Here is a 13040-nt window from a genome sequence, read left to right as displayed (position 1 = left end):
ATCCTATTCCAGCTCTTGAACAATAGGTGAGGCATTTCCTGTTGTTTTCTGTGGCAAACAAGTCTATTGTCGGAAACCCCCACCGAACAAATATATGGTTTAAAACCTCCGTGCAGATTTCCCACTCGTGGTTGTGGGGAAAACGTCTGCTGAGTGAGTCCACTACTAAGTTGTCGACACCCAGAAGGTAGGATGCTACCAGAATGGTGGTGTTGTGAATACACCAATTTCATAACCGGACGGCCTCCGCACATAGAGAACGAGATCGGGCGCCTCCTTGCCTGTTGATATAAAACATGGTTGCCATGTTGTCCGTCATGATTCTGGTAGCTGTATCCCGTATGTGGGACTGGAAATGCTTGCAAGCATGTCGTACTGCCTGCAACTCGAGTACGTTGATATATAACATCATTTCTTGAGTTGACCAGCGACCTTGAATTGTCAGGTTGTCCATGTGTGCTCCCCAGCTCGTAAGGGAAGCATCTGTGGTTATTTGCCTTGTAGATTGTGGGTAATGAAATGGGATGCCCGTGAGAAGATTGGTCGGCTTGACCACCACTGAATAGACTCTCGTACATGTTGAGGTACCACCACCGGTCTGTGGATACTGTTTTTTGCTGGACTGTAAACCATGGCCAACCAATGCTGGAGGCAGCGAAAATGTAACCTTGCGTTTTGCACCACTATGATGGAAGCGGCCATGTGGCCCATCAGTTGTAAACAGAGGCGTGTAGGAATTGTCGGAGCATGCGTGACAGTATGTACAAGGTCTTGGATCGCCACAAAACGTTCCGACGGTAGGTAAGCCCGTGCCACGGTTGAGTCAAGCTGCGCACCTATAAAAACCAGGTCTTGACATGGAATTAATGATGACTTTTTTATATTTATGAGGAGGCCCAGGGATGCAATGTCGCTGGATACTGTCTGCACCATATAACATGCCTCCATATATGTTGAACCCCTGACAAGATAATCGTCCAAATAAGGGAATATTGTCACTCCTGTCCTGCGTAAATGGGCCGCCACTACTGCTATAGTTTTGGTGAAGACCCTGGGGGCACATGCCAGTCCGAACGGTAGAACCCTGTACTGAAAATGTTCATTCCCCAATTGGAATAGAAGAAAATGCCTGTGAACCACATGAATAGCAATGTGGAAATAAGCATCCTCCAGATCGAGGACTGCAAGCCAGTCTCCTTTGTTTAACGACGGAATGATAGTTGCTAAGGTCACCATTTTGAATCGACATTTTCGAAGGTGGCGATTTAACTTTCGAAGGTCTAAAATGGGTCTCAAGCCTCCCGATTTCTTCAGTGTGAGAAAATATCGGGAAAACCTCTTCCCCAAAACTGTTTGGGTACTCTCTCTATTGCCCCGATTGCGAGCAAGCGAAGAAAAGGGAGTTACTCACCTCATGCAGTAACGAGTGTTCTTCGAGATGTGTGTCCCCGTGGGTGCTCCACTGTAGGTGAAGGGTTGCCCTGAGCCGCAGATCGGAGCTTTGTATAGCAGTTTCCCCTGTTGAGCCACGCATGCCCAGGAGGCGTCTCGAGCCCTTCCCGCCTCCTGAGGAGCGTGACTCAACCCCCTCCCTTTCAGTTCCTCGTCTCCGCCCGAGAATTTTGACTCTGAGCAGAGGGGAGGTAGGGAGGGTCGTGGAGCACCCACGGGGACACACATCTCGAAGAACACTCGTTACTGCACGAGGTGAGTAACTCCCTTTTCTTCTTCGAGTAGTGTCCCCATGGGTGCTCCACTGTAGGTGACTACAAAGCAGTATTCAATGTAAGGCTGGAGGGAGCCGGAGTCATTGTTTAGCAGTGGTAGAGAGTACTGCTGTGGCAACTGCTGAATCGCTCTTGAGATGTGGAAGGATAGCGTAGTGTTTAGCAAAAGTATGGTCTGAAGACCATGTTGCTGCTCGGTAAATGTCTCTTAAGGGGACATTGCCCAGAAAGGCTGTAGAAGCGGCCGTGGCTCGAGTAGAATGCTCTCGTGGTGGGCATTGTAGTGGTCTATTGCCCAGAGAGTGACATTTGATTATACATGTCGATATCCACTTTGAGATTCGTTGCGATGATATTGGTGTCCCCTTGGATCGTTCAGCAATGGAAATAAAAAGTCTTTCGGATTTACGAAATGGTTTTGTTCTTTCTAGGAAGAAGCCCAGAGCCCTCCGGATGTCCAGAGTGTGCAGGCTGGCGTCTGTCTGCGAAGAATGTGGTTTTGGGAAAAAGGTAGGTAATACGATTGGTTCGTTAAGATGGAATTCTGTACATATCTTTGGCAAAAACGTGGGGTGGAGTCTCAGTATTACCCTATCCTTAGTGAAAACTGTGTAAGGAGGTTCTGACATTAGTGCTCCGAGTTCGCTCACGCTCCTGACGGAGGTAATGGCTAATAGGAAGCAGACTTTCATAAAAAGGAAGGGAAGTGGTACTGTTGCCAGTGGCTCAAAGGGAGGTCTGGTGAGGCAATTCAAAACAAGATTTAGGTCCCATAAAGGGGGTGGGGCCTTATGTGGTGGGTACACATTCTGGAGCCCTTTGAGGAATCTTTTCGTAATAGGATGGTTAAAAATGGAGAAGCCGTCTACTGAGGTATGAAATGCTGCTATTGCAGCGAGGTGTACTCTTAGAGAGGAGATTGACAGTCCTGATGCCTTAAGCTCCAGAGTGTAGTCCAGGATGGTATTTAGTGGTGAGGTTCCACCTTGGCTCGCTGACACCAATGACAGAAATGTGTCCATTTCTGTTGATAAGTTTTCCGAGTAGACTGTCTCCTGCTATGGAGGAGGATGTCTTTTACTCGCTGGGAGCAGCGCTCTTCTACCTCCGAGAACCAGAGAGAAGCCATGCGTGAAGGTGCAGGGTATTGAATTGTGGATGCAGTATCTTGCCGTTGTCCTGAGATAGTAGGTCCATCCGGTATGGTAGTGGGTGGGGTGGCTGGACCACTAGCCTGTGAAGGTATGGGTACCAGGTTTGGCGAGACCATGATGGTGCAATCAGGATGACTAGGGCTTTGTCTCTCAGGATCTTGCACAGAACTCTTGGGATGAGCGGTATGGGAGGAAAGGCGTAGTGTAGGGGGGCTGTCCATTTGATTAGGAAGGCATCTCCCAGAGAGTGTTTGCCAAGTCCCGCACGCAAGCAGAATTGGGGACATTTGGTGTTCTGGGTAGAAGCGAAGAGGTCTATCAATGGCCATCCCCATTGATGGAAAATTGAGTTCGCCACCTCCGTATGTAACTCCCATTCGTGGTCCTTGGAGAAGTTTCGGCTGAGGGAGTCCGCTTTGGTATTGTTCGCTCCGGGCAGGTATGATGCTATAAGGGTGACTTGGTTGCAGATACACGCATTCCACAGGCGAATAGCCTCCGTGCATAACGAGCGGGAGCGGGCTCCACCCTGTCTGTTTATGTAGAACATCGTACAAATATTGTCTGTTAGGATGCGGACTGTGTGATTGGCGATGTCGGAGGCAAAGTGTGCACAGGCATTTCTTACTGCTCTCAATTCGAGGAGATTGATATGTAAGAGTGTCTCGTTTGGAGACCACCTGCCTTGAATTTCGTGGCCATCCATATGTGCACCCCAGCCGAGCAGGGAAGCGTCTGTGGTGATTTGAATAGTGGGTTCGATTTGTTGGAACGGAACCCCCGCCAGAAGATTGTTTGGCACTGTCCACCATCGTAAGGATGCGAGCACGTCTGGTGGGATAGTAATCGTTTTGTTTCGAGGGTGTCGTGATGGGATATAAACGGCTGCAATCCAGAGCTGGAAGCATGGGAAGTGCAGACGAGCATGGTGGACTACGTAGGTGGTGGAAGCCATGTGTCCCATTAGTTGAAGGCATGTAAGTATTGTGGTGGTAGGAACTGCGAGCATCCCGTTTATAATTTTTTGCATGGTTGCAAACAGTTGTTGAGGTAGGTATGCCCGGGCTGTAAGTGAGTCCAGGCATGCGCCAATGAACTCTATATCTTGAACCGGGTACAGAATTGATTTGTCTTGGTTGATTAGAAGGCCTAGACGACTGAGGAGGGCCGTGGTCGTATGTATTATAGCGGCGGTTTCGGTGTATGAGGATCCTTTTAGAAGGCAATCGTCTAGGTAGGGAAATATGATGACGTTCTGCCGTCTGAGATACGCGGTTACAACCGCCAGTACCTTGGAAAATACCCTCGGGGCTGATGAGAGGCCGAAGGGAAGAACCTTGTACTGGAAATGGTCCAGTCCCGATGTGAAGCGTAGGCAGCGTCTGTGGGCGGGGTGGATGGTTACATGGAAATAGGCATCTTGGAGGTCGAGGGCTGCGAATCAGTCCCCTCGATCTAGCGCAGGAATGATTGCGGAAAGAGTGACCATCTTGAAATGCTGTCTCTTGAGAAATTTGTTCAGTTTGCGGAGATCCAATATAGGTCTCCAGCCCCCCGTTCTTTTTTCGGTCAGGAAATAATTCGAGTAAAACTCCCTCCCATGGAACTCTCGAGGTACCCTTTCTATAGCCCCAATGGCAAGGAGCCGATTGACTTCTTGTTTTAGAAGGTCCTCGTGAGAGTGGTCCCTGAAAAGGGACGGGGTAGGGGGAAGGGTAGGGGAGATAGAAATAAAAGGGATGGTATAGCCCACTCGAATTATCTCTAGGACCCAGCGGTCCAATGTTATGGATTCCCACTGTGGGAGAAAGGCAAGCAAACGGTGGTTGAATAGATGGCCATGTTGAGGTGCAAGATCGAGTGGGAGGTCTTGCAGACCCTCGACCAAATGTTCAAATTTGCTGCTTAGATGGTTGGTTGGCTGGCGGGCGGGCTTGGTTGGGTCGCCTTCTGGGACCTCGCTGTCTTGGTCTGTTGTCCTCATAAGGCCTCTGTGGTCGACTGTATTGTCCATATCGGTATCGATTATATGAATTATATGGAGTGTATCGTCTGCGTTAGAGGTGGAGGTGGGTAAGGCCAGTATGGGTGCCATGGGCCATGTTGTGGCGGAGCCCTATAATGGTGAGAGCGAGCCTTCCCAGGTGATGGATGTCATGAGGAATAGACCATGTGGTGGTCATCATCAGGAAGGGGAGCGTCGTGGAGAGACAAAGGTGACATCGATCTGGGAGGGGATCGCCTTGACGGAGACCCCTCAGGAGAGTAAGAAGTAGAGGGCAGGCACAGATAATGATGTCCACTGTATGGATCAGTCTCTTGTTGGGGCTGATCCCTAGGAGTCTTATCTGGCTGCTTGTCTGGCTGTGGGAGGACCAGTGGAGCATCTGCTGTTGCCAGAGGCTTTGTAGGCTGCCCATCATTTTGCTGCGGTGCCGTGGCTTTAAGAGGCACTGCAGCTTTAAGCCGCGATGTAGGTTTCGGCGCTGCGGAGGCTTGGAGCAGCGCCGGGGCTGGAAGCAGTGCCAGGCTGTGAAGCGGCACCGTGGTTTGAAGCGGCGCCGGCTTTTCATGCCGTGCCGGCTGCTGAGGACGGTTCCGGGGTGCTGCAGAGGCTTGAAGCGGTGCCGGGACTGAAAGCGGTGCCGCGCTTGCAAGCAGCACCGTGGTTTGAAGCGGCGGTGGCTTTTCATGCCGTGCCGGCTGCTTGGAGTGCTCCTGGGGCCGCTCAGCTGTTGAGCGCCCCGATACCGGCGCGGAGTGGGAGGATCGCCCCGAAGCCTTAGTGGCAGGGGACTTCCCATGCTGGTGTGCCTCTCCTTTATGTTTGGGAGAGGAAGAGGCTGGAAGAGAGCGGGATGCCCTGGGTCTCGGGGTATTTTTGGAAGGCGGCGGAGGCTCTTGCTGCGGTGCAGATTGTTCTCCCGCAGGCTGTAGAGCTTTTTCAAATAAAATCATCCTGAGGCGGAGCTCACGGTCTTTTCTGGCTCTCGCCGTCAGGGAATTGCAGTGGGTACAGTTGTGTGGAGAGTGAGTCTCCCCCAAACACCGTATGCAGTCCGAGTGGCCGTCTGAAGCCGGCATTGGGTCCCGACATTGAGCGCACTTTTTAAACCCTGAGGAACCGGACATTGCAGGCTCTCTCGCTCTTGAAATTACTATATTGTTATAGTTTATGTGGTTTACTTCTTCTCCTTCTTTTTTTTTTTTTTTTTTTTTTTTTAAGTCTTTATGTGTTTCTTGTTTGACAGGCGGGAGAAAGCCGGTTCACCAGAGTCTCGGTCTGAGGTAAGTTCAAGCCCCCCCTGAGGGGGGGATTTAACTAATCTATTTTTCCTATTTCTAGGTTGTTTTTTTTTGTTTTTTTTTATAAAGAAACAGGGAAAGAGTAACTAGGATAACAGGGGAAGCTAAACTATGCCTAAATTAGTAAGAGGAAAGCAGTCATATAATCTGACAGGGAGCTCCTAACTGCTCCATCCGCTGACGAGGGCGGTTAAAGAGGAACTGAAAGGGAGGGGGTTGAGTCACGCTCCTCAGGAGGCGGGAAGGGCTCGAGATGCCTCCTGGGCATGCGTGGCTCAACAGGGGAAACTGCTATACAAAGCTCTGATCTGCGGCTCAGGGCAACCCTTCATCTACAGTGGAGCACCCACGGGGACACTACTCGAAGAAGAACTTCTTGTTTTAGCAGTTGCTCATGAGAAGGGTCCCTGAAAAGGGACGGGGTGGGTGGAGTGGGAGGGGGAATGGAGAGAAAAGGAATTGAGAGGTCGTACTGTACCACTTCTAGTACCCATCTGTCTGTGGTGATGTTGGACCACTGGTGGTGATATGATTTCAGTCGATGGTGGAAGAGGTGAAGAGTTTCGTTTTCCGCGTTGACCATGGAAGGCGTGCTTGCAACCTCGACGGAGAAGTCAAATCTGTTGAAGATTGATTAGCTGAACGATTTTGCTGGGGCCGTTTTCACTGAGGACGTTGCCTAGGGCGCTGATTTTCCGACATGCATGTCTGTTGCCTGGGAAAATTAAAATCATATCTTCTCTGATAAGGGTAATAGCACCTACGTATAAAGTTGGGCATGTACATCCCCAGTGTACGTAGGGTGGCATAAGAATCCCTGCCCGAATGGAGGACTTCGTCAGTATTTGCTGCGAAAAGCTTAAGCTTATCAAAGGGGAGATCTTCAACTTTGCTTTACAGCTCCTTTGGTGCTCCTGCAGACGAAAGCCATGACGATCTCCTCATTGTGATACCCGTAGCCCGCGCTGCTGTGTCGGCCACATCCATTGCAATCTGCAATGCAGTGCTACATGCTGCGTATCCTTCCTGTACTATTGCTTTTAGTAGTGGTTTCTTAGTGTCTGGAAGATGATGTAATAACTCCGCTAGCTTTGAATAATTATCAAAATTGTGGTTTGATAAAAGAGCCGAGTAGTTTGCAATACGTAATAGGAGTGTGGCTGAAGAATAGACCTTCCTACCAAATATGTCTAACTTTTTATTTTCTTTATCAGGGAGCGCACTTCTGTATTGTGGTGCTTTGGTCTTTTGCTGTGCTGCGTCAACCACTAACGAATTGGGCTGAGGGTGATTGAATATAAAATCTAACCCCTTTGCCGGTACAAAGTATTTCCTATCGGCCTTTTTACTCGTAGGAGTAGCCGATGTTGGCATCTGCCATATCTCATCCGTCACTTCCATGATTGCTTCGTCAATTGGTAAGGCGATACTTGCACGCTGCTGCGGACGGAGATTCTTTAAGAGATGGTGTGTCTTCACCGGAACATCTGCCAGCTGTATTTCCTGCATGCCTGCTACTCATTTAAACAGGTCTTGGAATTGTTTTAGGTCGTCCGGTGGAGATAATTCACCTGGGCAGATTGCCTCATCTGGTGATGAAGATGCGCAGTCCACTGGAGAAGTTTCTGGCTTGGGGTCCTCTGTTTCAGACAGCTGCTCCTCTTTCATCTTGGACTGATCCTGTTGGATAGATTGACTTATCGATGGCGGAGGTGAGTTTAACTGTTGTGGTTGTTGAGGTAAGTATTGTGCAACTGGTGATCGGCAGTTGCAGGAGGATCCCCTATGTGAAGATAATACATGTTCACGGTGGGGTCGGCCATCGCACGAGCGATAGTAGTGCCCATAGTAGCGCTCAGAACGTGACGGAGAAGAATGACGTGATGAACGTGCACTACTGTGTTGAATGTAATAGACACGTCGTGGAGAGCATCTAGAGGACCCATATCTAGATGACTGTCCGGGTGAACGAGATTGTGAACGGGATCGCTGTGCTTCTAAATATACTGTGTCACTGTATGTGACATGGACCGGAGAGACACTATAGTCACGATTCCGTGCATGCCTTGGCGGCGATGGAGATGGTCCTGGTGAGAAAACTGGGGAGGCAGACCTGTCCCTTACATGAGTTTTTGATAGTGCTTTCCTAGGCACTGAGGCACTGTCAGTTTCCATGGCAACTGGAGAGCTCTGCCCAGAATGAAAACAGAGCGATGCCGGGGAGATCAGCTGCAGCTACTCTGCTGTCGGTGCCAGCAGAACGCCTGGTGCCGACGTCGTTAAACCTGCCGGTGGTGCCATGTTAAGAACCTGCACGCCTGAGTCCGGTGCTGCCAAGACTGGTGCCGTCACAAGTCGTGCCGCTGAAGTCGGTACCGCTGAGAACTGCACCGGCTGGCTCATCAGTTGCAGCGTTAGCGCTGTATCGCAAGCCGGCAAAGCTGAAGCCGGTGCCGAGTCGCTTACTAGCTGAGTTGGAGCCGATGCTGGCACTGAAGCAGTCCGACCCCTCGGCATTTGCGATTCTCTGTCGCCGAGGCCAGTAGAGTGTCAGGACCCCGCGGGGGTCACTCTGGAGGCTGCTGAAGCCCTTGAGGCTGCCGGAGGGAGGGAGGGAGCGAGTCGGGGACGGCTTTCGCCCTCTTTGAAATCACCGGTCCTGGAGAAGCCGCTCTCCTTTTACATGCAGAGGTTTTTGCGGCGGCTGAAGAGGGTATCGGGTCAGGCTGTAGTGCCTTGTAAAAGGACATCATTCGGACCTTTATCTCCCACTCCCTGTGGGCTCTGGATGTAAGCTTGCAACAGTGAGTGCACTTTTGAGGGATGTGAGATTCGCCCAGGCACCTTATGAAAGGTCATGGCCATCAGCCGCCGGCATAGCTTCGCGGCAAACTGAACATTTTTTAAAACCCGGAGCCCCTGGCATTGCTAGGAACCGATGAGGGTGGCTGGATGCCGACCCTGGTGATCTCTGCCTTTTGCCCCTTGTCAATTTCAGTTCTTTAGTGCTTAGCCGTAGCGCTTGAAGAAATGTATTTGAAGAGAAAAACTTTTTTTTTAAAAGAAGATCAATAAAACTGTGAGAACAGGAACACGTCTAACCCTAAATTTAACTATTTACACTGAAAGAACTAACTAATAATGTTACTGAGAAACATAGATATGAGAACACAGGGAGCTCCGACCGCAACCTGAGGCGGTTGAGAGGAACTGGCGGTTGCCAGCCTGCGTGCAGCTGATCAAAGGCGCGAACGGCGCTTTGAAGGAGCGTGCATGCGTGGGCTGGAGGAGTATGGCTATGAAAATTCTCCGAGCCGCAGCGCCGGGACGGGACCCGACACCTAGAATGGAGCATCCACGGGACCACTCGAAGAACCATGGTTCTGTGTCATGACATAATAAGTTTGTGTTCTGTCCAAGTTTGTCTTGTGTGTCTTAATTGTAATACGTATTGCAAATATTGTTTGTGTAGGATATTGTTTTAATGAAAGGTAATTTGAGTAAAGCAGAAGCAATAATTTAAACTAACAAAATTAATAATTGGGTCCAATCAATTGGCAATCAATTGGCAACTCTAAACTTAGTCAATTGGCAACTTTAAAATTCAGTGAAAGGATAATAGTTTGGTAATTGTTTAGGCTAGGAGAATGTTAACAATGTCTCCACAGGTGAACAAAAAAGGAACTGGAAGGAAGCAAGGAGTGCATCACGTGAACAGAAGGACTGGGAGTGGAGTACCAGCCTTCTCCCCCACCGGATTGGTTTTGCTTTAATGGCCACACAAATGAAATATTTAGCTTCTGCAAATTTGCACACCAACCATGAAAGTAGTTTGGCCAGAGATAATAAGAAATCTATAAGAAACAACACAGGCAAGGGGACATCAGCATATTTAAGTAAAGATGCCCACAACAATGAGTAAACTAGTAACCTCACCATTGCAATAATAGCTATTTTCCCTGCTACTCACTGGTGCCTGATGCCTTAAAAGGCCTCAAGAATTATGGAATTTCATGGGTTATCAATTAAACATCTGTGAACCATGCTTGGTCCTATAAGAGAAACAGTGACTCTAGTCAACGTAACCTCCTTCAAGTCACATACATAGAACAAATATACACTAATAGCGATGGGGAATACACTGCCTTGGGCCGCCTCTCATTCACACAATTATTTTGTTTATTGTAACAACATGAACACTACGAGGACAACTGTCACTGGTCCTTACCTTGGTGATGTTCCACACTGGTATAGACCAGCTGTGTGCTAGACTGGCTAATCAAATTGGCCTGATTAGGCAACGATGGGATTTAGCAGATACCATCGAAGATTGGTTTGGGCCTGGAAACTCTGTCAGCAACACTTATGTCATAGCCCAGAAATTGTATAGAATCCAGGCTGGTAGATGCAGTAATATCCAGTGCCCCTAAAGGCCTAGACACTAGCCAAACTAATCAAGTGATCCTAAATAGTTTGAAGGATCTGTTCAGCTCTGTGTCCACTTCACTAGACCTAACCAGATATTTGGACCAGAGACTAATTGGATTGTTAATTAATGGAACTAAATTAAAGGTATTAGAAGAGCAATGTTGGAGAATAGCTTTGACTACCCTGCCCTTATGATGGTGAGTCCCCATCTCCCCCGTGCCTTCTCATGGGAGTGGGGAAGTAGAGAATCCATGAGGACCCAAAGGCCTACCTGGACAGGGCATAGTATAACCATTTGTTTTTGGCCCCTCTGGGGATTCCTCACTCAAATCAGATCAGAATGGTAACCTCCCTGCCTGTACCAAAGCAGGGAGAGTTGAGGGCATCGCTTATTCTGAAGGTGTGGAGCCTCCCTATACCCAGGAATTGTTGCACCCACTTTGATAAGGAAATTTTATGTACCTGCCCATTTAACATCATGACGAATCTGCCTAGGTTTGATGTGGTTGTCTCAGAGAAACAAAAACATCAAGCTGGTCCAAATGAACGGTACCTACTGGTGTTTGACTACCCAGATAGATCACTCCATCCTGCCCTTCTACATATCCGTCTGTGTGCATAACAGCCCCTCGCTGGATGAGCCTGACCGTTGATGGAATGTGGCTCTATCATACTTCGGCAGTAATGGGTAACCCAACATGAGATCCTGAGTGGCACGGCAGAAGTAAGTACCTAGAGGAGGGTTTACTGGCCCTGCAGGCGAAGATCGAGGAGTTGGTGGCCAATGCCCAAAGATATATCGGGGCTGGCCGTCTGAGGTACACACAGATAGGGAAACACCGTGGACCATTCCAAACACCTACCTCTGAGGAACTCAACCAGGCAGTAGAGGTCAAACCTATAATCATGGGCAGTGCCAGTAAGGCAACGAAATATCTTGGGGATGGAGTTGAATAGTGTTTGCCAAATTATGTGGGGAGTTTCGATTTTAACATTCATAATAGTGCTGGTGCTGCACCGGCACTTCAGAGTAAATTAAAACCCCTTAAATTGTTGTATTTAACCTGGGGGGTTAAGGAGAGCCCCAAAGTCAAGAGAAAGGAACTATAGCAGTAAACTGAGGCAGTCCATGGTATCTTGCTGAGAACTGATGATTTGAGTTTATCAGTTCTCAGCAAGATACCATGGACTGCCTCAGTTTACTCCTCTTGAAATGATCCAACCCCGATTGCTGATAAGCCTCTCTCTTCTGGTCCTGCTTTCCTACCTGCTGGACACCAGAAGAACCAAAATATTACAGGGTGATGTGCTGGTAACCTCTCCCCTGCATGATGCTGAACCACGACTGTTTCAAGAAAAAAAAAGAGGAAAAGTCCGCTCCTCTGACACCGCCAAAGCCCAAAGATTTCTGACTACAAAAGGACATTTAAGAACTGACCTTGGTGAAAGAAGCGAAATATTGTATATTGCCAAGGAGAAACTTGTGGGAGTGGTTTGGGTTTCTCCCTTTGATCTGGACTCTGTGCTTATGGACAGGTACCATCAGCATGTACCTGCCCTCCCTAACTGGTTTTTAGATGCAATTAACCCTTAAATTCCAAATACCCTTTAATTGGATTACCTTAGTACCCGACCGATTCCAAAATCTGCGTTCACCAGAGGTCCAAAGAAATCTCTGAATATCCATTTAATCCACAGCACATTCTCTCTGGTGTACTAATTATGATATGTTGTGTTATGTTACTAAAATTATAGAATAGCCCCATCACATAATTATATTGGGGATATTAATGATTATATTGCTTTTGCTTATTAAAGGTTTCATATTTGATTGTTGTTGTAAAAGATGTAGTAATAGAAATAGCTTTTATGTTTGTACTAATTATGTAAAGTTTAATGAAAATAAAGGTTTAGAAAGATAGTTGTGCTGTAAGCACAAAAGGGGGAATTGTGGAGGCAGGAAAAGGGAATAAGGGAATTTGTGTGCAGCCGTCTTGGTCTTGTTAACAAGAGAGCAAGAGTCAGGCTAAGTCTGTGGCCTGACAATGAGAGATGGGTAATTAGACGCTGCCTTTGCCTCTCGCCTCCGAACGGAGATAAGGATAGAACGCTGACTCTGGCAGGGACCTTGAGATAAGGAGCATCTGGGTGGAACTAAATAACTGTTAGCCATTGTAATTGGAAGGAGACTAATTGTTATTGTTATTATATTTAATAGACAGTATATAAACTGCTTCATAATTGCTTGTATTCGAAGATCTGCCTCGGAGCGGGGGGCTTCCCTCCCGTGTCTGAACCAGTTTTTCCCTTGCTGCAGCTCATAATAAAACTGCCTCTGTCTACTTGTTGCTTACAAACTCAGAGTAAGGACAATGTTTTCTTCCACAGCTTTCAGGGACACCAAAGAAAATGTACTTCCATTGGA

At 48.2% G+C, this 13040-nt stretch overlaps 1 long non-coding RNA gene across 1 annotated transcript; it reads left to right on the top strand.

Moving 5' to 3' along the window:
• The first annotated feature begins 2054 nt into the window (after positions 1-2054).
• On the top strand, positions 2055-9164 carry LOC142829199 (uncharacterized). Its single transcript, XR_012903613.1, has 3 exons — positions 2055-2237; positions 6133-6169; positions 7088-9164. It is a non-coding gene; the product is annotated as an uncharacterized LOC142829199 (long non-coding RNA).
• Positions 9165-13040: the final 3876 nt, after the last annotated feature.

The sequence above is a fragment of the Pelodiscus sinensis genome, chromosome 4, assembly GCF_049634645.1.
Source record: "Pelodiscus sinensis isolate JC-2024 chromosome 4, ASM4963464v1, whole genome shotgun sequence".
NCBI lineage: Eukaryota > Metazoa > Chordata > Testudines > Trionychidae > Pelodiscus > Pelodiscus sinensis.
Note: the sequence above shows the minus strand (reverse complement) of the source record. Positions and strands in the feature narration are given on the sequence as shown.